The following is a 9,720-nucleotide window of genomic DNA, read 5'->3' on the forward strand; positions in this document are numbered from 1 at the left end:
TGATATTGGTGTAGAGCTGTAGGCTAGTTGTCTAGTGATATTGGTGTAGAGCTGTAGGCTAGTTGTCTAGTGATATTGGTGTAGAGCTGTAGGCTAGTTGTCTAGTGATATTGGTGTAGAGCTGTAGGCTAGTTGTCTAGTGATATTGGTGTAGAGCTGTAGGCTAGTTGTCTAGTGATATTGGTGTATAGTTGTAGGCTAGTTGTCTAGTGATATTGGTGTATAGCTGTAGGCCAGTTGTCTGGTGATATTGGTGTATAGCTGTAGGCTAGTTGTCTAGTGATATTGGTGTATAGTTGTAGGCTAGTTGTCTAGTGATATTGGTGTATAGTTGTAGGCTAGTTGTCTAGTGATATTGGTGTAGAGCTGTAGGCTAGTTGTCTAGTGATATTGGTGTATAGTTGTAGGCTAGTTGTCTAGTGATATTGGTGTCTAGTTGTAGGCTAGTTGTCTGGTGATATTGGTGTAGAGCTGTAGGCTAGTTGTCTAGTGATATTGGTGTAGAGCTGTAGGCTAGTTGTCTAGTGATATTGGTGTAGAGCTGTAGGCTAGTTGTCTAGTGATATTGGTGTAGAGCTGTAGGCTAGTTGTCTAGTGATATTGGTGTATAGCTGTAGGCTAGTTGTCTAGTGATATTGGTGTATAGTTGTAGGCTAGTTGTCTAGTGATATTGGTGTATAGCTGTAGGCTAGTTGTCTGGTGATATTGGTGTATAGTTGTAGGCTAGTTGTCTAGTGATATTGGTGTATAGTTGTAGGCTAGTTGTCTAGTGATATTGGTGTAGAGCTGTAGGCTAGTTGTCTAGTGATATTGGTGTAGAGCTGTAGGCTAGTTGTCTAGTGATATTGGTGTATAGCTGTAGGCTAGTTGTCTAGTGATATTGGTGTATAGTTGTAGGCTAGTTGTCTAGTGATATTGGTGTAGAGCTGTAGGCTAGTTGTCTAGTGATATTGGTGTATAGTTGTAGGCTAGTTGTCTAGTGATATTGGTGTAGAGCTGTAGGCTAGTTGTCTAGTGATATTGGTGTATAGTTGTAGGCTAGTTGTCTAGTGATATTGGTGCATAGTTGTAGGCTAGTTGTCTAGTGATATTGGTGTAGAGCTGTAGGCTAGTTGTCTAGTGATATTGGTGTCTAGTTGTAGGCTAGTTGTCTAGTGATATTGGTGTATAGCTGTAGGCTAGTTGTCTAGTGATATTGGTGTATAGCTGTAGGCTAGTTGTCTAGTGATATTGGTGTATAGTTGTATGCTAGTTGTCTAGTGATATTGGTGTAGAGCTGTAGGCTAGTTGTCTAGTGATATTGGTGTATAGCTGTAGGCTAGTTGTCTAGTGATATTGGTGTATAGCTGTAGGCTAGTTGTCTAGTGATATTGGTGTAGAGCTGTAGGCTAGTTGTCTAGTGATATTGGTGTATAGTTGTAGGCTAGTTGTCTAGTGATATTGGTGTAGAGCTGTAGGCTAGTTGTCTAGTGATATTGGTGTATAGCTGTAGGCTAGTTGTCTAGTGATATTGGTGTATAGCTGTAGGCTAGTTGTCTAGCGATATTGGTGTAGAGCTGTAGGCTAGTTGTCTAGTGATATTGGTGTATAGTTGCAGGCTAGTTCTCTAGTGATATTGGTGTAGAGCTGTAGGCTAGTTGTCTAGTGATATTGGTGTATAGTTGTAGGCTAGTTCTCCAGTGATATTGGTGGTATAGCTGTAGGCTAGTTGTCTAGTGATATTGGTGTATAGCTGTAGGCTAGTTGTCTAGTGATATTGGTGTATAGCTGTAGGCTAGTTGTCTAGTGATATTGGTGTATGGCTGTAGGCTAGTTGTCTAGTGATATTGGTGTATAGCTGTAGGCTAGTTGTCTAGTGATATTGGTGTAGAGCTGCAGGCTAGTTGTCTAGTGATATTGGTGTAGAGCTGTAGGCTAGTTCTCTAGTGATATTGGTGTATAGTTGTATGCTAGTTGTCTAGTGATATTGGTGTCTAGTTGTAGGCTAGTTCTCTAGTGATATTGGTGTATAGTTGTATGCTAGTTGTCTAGTGATATTGGTGTATAGTTGTAGGCTAGTTGTCTAGTGATATTGGTGTATAGTTGTAGGCTAGTTGTCTAGTGATATTGGTGTATAGCTGTAGGCTAGTTGTCTAGTGATATTGGTGTATAGTTGTAGGCTAGTTGTCTAGTGATATTGGTGTATAGTTGTAGGCTAGTTGTCTAGTGATATTGGTGTATAGTTGTAGGCTAGTTGTCTAGTGATATTGGTGTATAGTTGTAGGCTAGTTGTCTAGTGATATTGGTGTATAGTTGTAGGCTAGTTGTCTAGTGATATTGGTGTATAGCTGTAGGCTAGTTGTCTAGTGATATTGGTGTATAGTTGTAGGCTAGTTGTCTAGTGATATTGGTGTATAGTTGTAGGCTAGTTGTCTAGTGATATTGGTGTATAGTTGTAGGCTAGTTGTCTAGTGATATTGGTGTATAGCTGTAGGCTAGTTGTCTAGTGATATTGGTGTATAGTTGTATGCCAGTTGTCTAGTGATATTGGTGTATAGCTGTAGGCCAGTTGTCTAGTGATATTGGTGTATAGTTGTAGGCTAGTTGTCTAGTGATATTGGTGTATAGTTGTAGGCTAGTTGTCCAGTGATATTGGTGTATAGCTGTAGGCTAGTTGTCTAGTGATATTGGTGTAGAGCTGTAGGCTAGTTGTCTAGTGATATTGGTGTATAGTTGCAGGCTAGTTCTCTAGTGATATTGGTGTAGAGCTGTAGGCTAGTTGTCTAGTGATATTGGTGTATAGTTGTAGGCTAGTTCTCTAGTGATATTGGTGTATGGCTGTAGGCCAGTTGTCTAGTGATATTGGTGTATAGCTGTAGGCCAGTTGTCTAGTGATATTGGTGTAAAGCTGTAGGCTAGTTGTCTAGTGATATTGGTGTATGGCTGTAGGCTAGTTGTCTAGTGATATTGGTGTATAGCTGTAGGCTAGTTGTCTAGTGATATTGGTGTAGAGCTGTAGGCTAGTTGTCTAGTGATATTGGTGTATAGCTGGAGGCTAGTTGTCTAGTGATATTGGTGTAGAGCTGTAGGCTAGTTGTCTAGTGATATTGGTGTATAGTTGTAGGCTAGTTCTCTAGTGATATTGGTGTATAGTTGTAGGCTAGTTGTCTAGTGATATTGGTGTCTAGTTGTAGGCTAGTTCTCTAGTGATATTGGTGTATAGTTGTATGCTAGTTGTCTAGTGATATTGGTGTATAGTTGTAGGCTAGTTGTCCAGTGATATTGGTGTATAGTTGTAGGCTAGTTGTCCAGTGATATTGGTGTATAGCTGTAGGCTAGTTCTCCAGTGATATTGGTGTATAGCTGTATGCTAGTTGTCTAGTGATATTGGTGTATAGCTGTAGGCTAGTTGTCTAGTGATATTGGTGTATAGTTGTATGCTAGTTGTCTAGTGATATTGGTGTATAGTTGTATGCTAGTTGTCTAGTGATATTGGTGTATAGTTGTAGGCTAGTTGTCTAGTGATATTGGTGTATAGTTGTAGGCCAGTTGTCTAGTGATATTGGTGTATAGTTGTAGGCTAGTTGTCTAGTGATATTGGTGTATAGTTGTAGGCTAGTTGTCTAGTGATATTGGTGTATAGCTGTAGGCCAGTTCTCTAGTGATATTGGTGTATAGTTGTATGCTAGTTGTCTAGTGATATTGGTGTAGAGCTGTAGGCTAGTTGTCTAGTGATATTGGTGTATAGTTGTAGGCTAGTTGTCTAGTGATATTGGTGTAGAGTTGTAGGCTAGTTGTCTAGTGATATTGGTGTAGAGCTGTAGGCTAGTTGTCTAGTGATATTGGTGCCGTAGTTGTAGGCTAGTTGTCTAGTGATATTGGTGTATAGCTGTAGGCTAGTTGTCTAGTGATATTGGTGTATAGCTGTAGGCTAGTTGTCTAGTGATATTGGTGTATAGTTGTATGCTAGTTGTCTAGTGATATTGGTGTAGAGCTGTAGGCTAGTTGTCTAGTGATATTGGTGTATAGCTGTAGGCTAGTTGTCTAGTGATATTGGTGTATGGCTGTAGGCTAGTTGTCTAGTGATATTGGTGTATAGCTGTAGGCTAGTTGTCTAGTGATATTGGTGTAGAGCTGTAGGCTAGTTGTCTAGTGATATTGGTGTATAGCTGTAGGCTAGTTGTCTAGTGATATTGGTGTATAGCTGTAGGCTAGTTGTCTAGTGATATTGGTGTATAGCTGTAGGCTAGTTGTCTAGTGATATTGGTGTAGAGCTGTAGGCTAGTTGTCTAGTGATATTGGTGTATAGCTGTAGGCTAGTTGTCTAGTGATATTGGTGTAGAGCTGTAGGCTAGTTGTCTAGTGATATTGGTGTATAGCTGTAGGCTAGTTGTCTAGTGATATTGGTGTATAGCTGTAGGCTAGTTGTCTAGTGATATTGGTGTAGAGCTGTAGGCTAGTTGTCTAGTGATATTGGTGTATAGTTATAGGCTAGTTGTCTAGTGATATTGGTGTAGAGCTGTAGGCTAGTTGTCTGGTGATATTGGTGTATAGCTGTAGGCTAGTTGTCTAGTGATATTGGTGTATAGCTGTAGGCTAGTTGTCTAGTGATATTGGTGTAGAGCTGTAGGCTAGTTGTCTAGTGATATTGGTGTATAGTTGTAGGCTAGTTGTCTAGTGATATTGGTGTAGAGCTGTAGGCTAGTTGTCTAGTGATATTGGTGTCTAGTTGTAGGCTAGTTGTCTGGTGATATTGGTGTAGAGCTGTAGGCTAGTTGTCTAGTGATATTGGTGTATAGCTGTAGGCTAGTTGTCTAGTGATATTGGTGTATAGCTGTAGGCTAGTTGTCTAGTGATATTGGTGTATAGCTGTAGGCTAGTTGTCTAGTGATATTGGTGTATAGTTGTAGGCTAGCTGTCTGGTGATATTGGTGTATAGCTGTAGGCTAGTTGTCTGGTGATATTGGTGTATAGTTGTAGGCTAGTTGTCTAGTGATATTGGTGTATAGTTGTAGGCTAGTTGTCTAGTGATATTGGTGTATAGTTGTAGGCTAGTTGTCTAGTGATATTGGTGTCTAGTTGTAGGCTAGTTGTCTGGTGATATTGGTGTAGACTAGTTGTCTAGTGATATTGGTGTAGAGCTGTAGGCTAGTTGTCTAGTGATATTGGTGTAGAGCTGTAGGCTAGTTGTCTAGTGATATTGGTGTATAGTTGTAGGCTAGTTGTCTGGTGATATTGGTGTATAGCTGTAGGCTAGTTGTCTGGTGATATTGGTGTATAGTTGTAGGCTAGTTGTCTAGTGATATTGGTGTATAGTTGTAGGCTAGTTGTCTAGTGATATTGGTGTATAGTTGTAGGCTAGTTGTCTAGTGATATTGGTGTCTAGTTGTAGGCTAGTTGTCTGGTGATATTGGTGTAGAGCCGTAGGCTAGTTGTCTAGTGATATTGGTGTAGAGCTGTAGGCTAGTTGTCTAGTGATATTGGTGTAGAGCTGTAGGCTAGTTGTCTAGTGATATTGGTGTAGAGCTGTAGGCTAGTTGTCTAGTGATATTGGTGTAGAGCTGTAGGCTAGTTGTCTAGTGATATTGGTGTAGAGCTGTAGGCTAGTTGTCTAGTGATATTGGTGTATAGTTGTAGGCTAGTTGTCTGGTGATATTGGTGTATAGCTGTAGGCTAGTTGTCTGGTGATATTGGTGTATAGTTGTAGGCTAGTTGTCTAGTGATATTGGTGTATAGTTGTAGGCTAGTTGTCTAGTGATATTGGTGTATAGTTGTAGGCTAGTTGTCTAGTGATATTGGTGTCTAGTTGTAGGCTAGTTGTCTGGTGATATTGGTGTAGAGCTGTAGGCTAGTTGTCTAGTGATATTGGTGTAGAGCTGTAGGCTAGTTGTCTAGTGATATTGGTGTAGAGCTGTAGGCTAGTTGTCTAGTGATATTGGTGTATAGCTGTAGGCTAGTTGTCTAGTGATATTGGTGTATAGTTGTAGGCTAGTTGTCTGGTGATATTGGTGTATAGCTGTAGGCTAGTTGTCTGGTGATATTGGTGTATAGTTGTAGGCTAGTTGTCTAGTGATATTGGTGTATAGCTGTAGGCTAGTTGTCTAGTGATATTGGTGTAGAGCTGTAGGCTAGTTGTCTAGTGATATTGGTGTATAGTTGTAGGCTAGTTGTCTAGTGATATTGGTGTAGAGCTGTAGGCTAGTTGTCTAGTGATATTGGTGTAGAGTTGTAGGCTAGTTGTCTAGTGATATTGGTGTATAGCTGTAGGCTAGTTGTCTAGTGATATTGGTGTATAGTTGTATGCTAGTTGTCTAGTGATATTGGTGTATAGTTGTAGGCTAGTTGTCTAGTGATATTGGTGTATAGTTGTAGGCTAGTTGTCTAGTGATATTGGTGTATAGCTGTAGGCTAGTTGTCTAGTGATATTGGTGTATAGTTGTATGCTAGTTGTCTAGTGATATTGGTGTATAGCTGTAGGCTAGTTGTCTAGTGATATTGGTGTATAGTTGTAGGCTAGTTGTCTAGTGATATTGGTGTATAGTTGTATGCTAGTTGTCTAGTGATATTGGTGTATAGTTGTAGGCTAGTTGTCTAGTGATATTGGTGTATAGTTGTAGGCTAGTTGTCTAGTGATATTGGTGTATAGTTGTAGGCTAGTTGTCTAGTGATATTGGTGTATAGTTGTAGGCTAGTTGTCTAGTGATATTGGTGTATAGCTGTAGGCTAGTTCTCTAGTGATATTGGTGTATAGTTGTATGCTAGTTGTCTAGTGATATTGGTGTAGAGCTGTAGGCTAGTTGTCTAGTGATATTGGTGTATAGCTGTAGGCTAGTTGTCTAGTGATATTGGTGTAGAGTTGTAGGCTAGTTGTCTAGTGATATTGGTGTAGAGCTGTAGGCTAGTTGTCTAGTGATATTGGTGTCTAGTTGTAGGCTAGTTGTCTAGTGATATTGGTGTATAGCTGTAGGCTAGTTGTCTAGTGATATTGGTGTATAGCTGTAGGCTAGTTCTCTAGTGATATTGGTGTATAGTTGTAGGCCAGTTGTCTAGTGATATTGGTGTAGAGCTGTAGGCTAGTTGTCTAGTGATATTGGTGTATAGCTGTAGGCTAGTTGTCTAGTGATATTGGTGTATAGCTGTAGGCTAGTTGTCTAGTGATATTGGTGTATAGCTGTAGGCTAGTTGTCTAGTGATATTGGTGTATAGCTGTAGGCTAGTTGTCTAGTGATATTGGTGTAGAGCTGTAGGCTAGTTGTCTAGTGATATTGGTGTATAGTTGTAGGCTAGTTCTCTAGTGATATTGGTGTAGAGCTGTAGGCTAGTTGTCTAGTGATATTGGTGTATAGTTGTAGGCTAGTTCTCTAGTGATATTGGTGTATGGCTGTAGGCTAGTTGTCTAGTGATATTGGTGTATAGCTGTAGGCTAGTTGTCTAGTGATATTGGTGTATAGCTGTAGGCTAGTTGTCTAGTGATATTGGTGTATGGCTGTAGGCTAGTTGTCTAGTGATATTGGTGTATAGCTGTAGGCTAGTTGTCTAGTGATATTGGTGTAGAGCTGTAGGCTAGTTGTCTAGTGATATTGGTGTAGAGCTGTAGGCTAGTTCTCTAGTGATATTGGTGTATAGTTGTATGCTAGTTGTCTAGTGATATTGGTGTCTAGTTGTAGGCTAGTTCTCTAGTGATATTGGTGTATAGTTGTAGGCTAGTTGTCTAGTGATATTGGTGTATAGTTGTAGGCTAGTTGTCTAGTGATATTGGTGTATAGTTGTAGGCTAGTTGTCTAGTGATATTGGTGTATAGCTGTAGGCTAGTTGTCTAGTGATATTGGTGTATAGTTGTATGCTAGTTGTCTAGTGATATTGGTGTATAGTTGTAGGCTAGTTGTCTAGTGATATTGGTGTATAGTTGTAGGCTAGTTGTCTAGTGATATTGGTGTATAGCTGTAGGCTAGTTCTCTAGTGATATTGGTGTATAGTTGTATGCTAGTTGTCTAGTGATATTGGTGTATAGCTGTAGGCTAGTTGTCTAGTGATATTGGTGTATAGTTGTATGCTAGTTGTCTAGTGATATTGGTGTATAGTTGTATGCTAGTTGTCTAGTGATATTGGTGTATAGCTGTAGGCTAGTTGTCTAGTGATATTGGTGTAGAGCTGTAGGCTAGTTGTCTAGTGATATTGGTGTATAGTTATAGGCTAGTTCTCTAGTGATATTGGTGTAGAGCTGTAGGCTAGTTGTCTAGTGATATTGGTGTATAGTTGTAGGCTAGTTCTCTAGTGATATTGGTGTATGGCTGTAGGCTAGTTGTCTAGTGATATTGGTGTATAGCTGTAGGCTAGTTGTCTAGTGATATTGGTGTATAGCTGTAGGCTAGTTGTCTAGTGATATTGGTGTATGGCTGTAGGCTAGTTGTCTAGTGATATTGGTGTATAGCTGTAGGCTAGTTGTCTAGTGATATTGGTGTAGAGCTGTAGGCTAGTTGTCTAGTGATATTGGTGTATAGCTGTAGGCTAGTTCTCTAGTGATATTGGTGTATAGTTGTATGCTAGTTGTCTAGTGATATTGGTGTCTAGTTGTAGGCTACTTCTCTAGTGATATTGGTGTATAGTTGTATGCTAGTTGTCTAGTGATATTGGTGTATAGTTGTAGGCTAGTTGTCTAGTGATATTGGTGTATAGTTGTAGGCTAGTTGTCTAGTGATATTGGTGTATAGCTGTAGGCTAGTTCTCTAGTGATATTGGTGTATAGTTGTATGCTAGTTGTCTAGTGATATTGGTGTATAGCTGTAGGCCAGTTGTCTAGTGATATTGGTGTATAGCTGTATGCTAGTTGTCTAGTGATATTGGTGTATAGCTGTATGCTAGTTGTCTAGTGATATTGGTGTATAGTTGTAGGCTAGTTGTCTAGTGATATTGGTGTATAGTTGTAGGCTAGTTGTCCAGTGATATTGGTGTATAGTTGTAGGCTAGTTGTCTAGTGATATTGGTGTATAGTTGTAGGCTAGTTGTCTAGTGATATTGGTGTAGAGCTGTAGGCTAGTTGTCTAGTGATATTGGTGTATAGTTGTAGGCTAGTTGTCTGGTGATATTGGTGTATAGCTGTAGGCTAGTTGTCTGGTGATATTGGTGTATAGTTGTAGGCTAGTTGTCTAGTGATATTGGTGTATAGTTGTAGGCTAGTTGTCTAGTGATATTGGTGTATAGTTGTAGGCTAGTTGTCTAGTGATATTGGTGTCTAGTTGTAGGCTAGTTGTCTAGTGATATTGGTGTATAGCTGTAGGCTAGTTGTCTAGTGATATTGGTGTAGAGCTGTAGGCTAGTTGTCTAGTGATATTGGTGTATAGCTGTAGGCTAGTTGTCTAGTGATATTGGTGTATAGTTGCAGGCTAGTTGTCTAGTGATATTGGTGTATAGCTGTAGGCTAGTTGTCTAGTGATATTGGTGTATAGCTGTAGGCTAGTTGTCTAGTGATATTGGTGTAGAGCTGTAGGCTAGTTGTCTAGTGATATTGGTGTAGAGCTGTAGGCTAGTTGTCTAGTGATATTGGTGTAGAGCTGTAGGCCAGTTGTCTAGTGATATTGGTGTAGAGCTGTAGGCTAGTTGTCTAGTGATATTGGTGTATAGTTGCAGGCTAGTTGTCTGGTGATATTGGTGTATAGCTGTAGGCTAGTTGTCTGGTGATATTGGTGTATAGTTGTAGGCTAGTTGTCTAGTGATATTGGTGTATAGTTGTAGGCTAGTTGT

Source organism: Coregonus clupeaformis, chromosome 15, assembly GCF_020615455.1.
Source record: "Coregonus clupeaformis isolate EN_2021a chromosome 15, ASM2061545v1, whole genome shotgun sequence".
Lineage (NCBI taxonomy): Eukaryota > Metazoa > Chordata > Actinopteri > Salmoniformes > Salmonidae > Coregonus > Coregonus clupeaformis.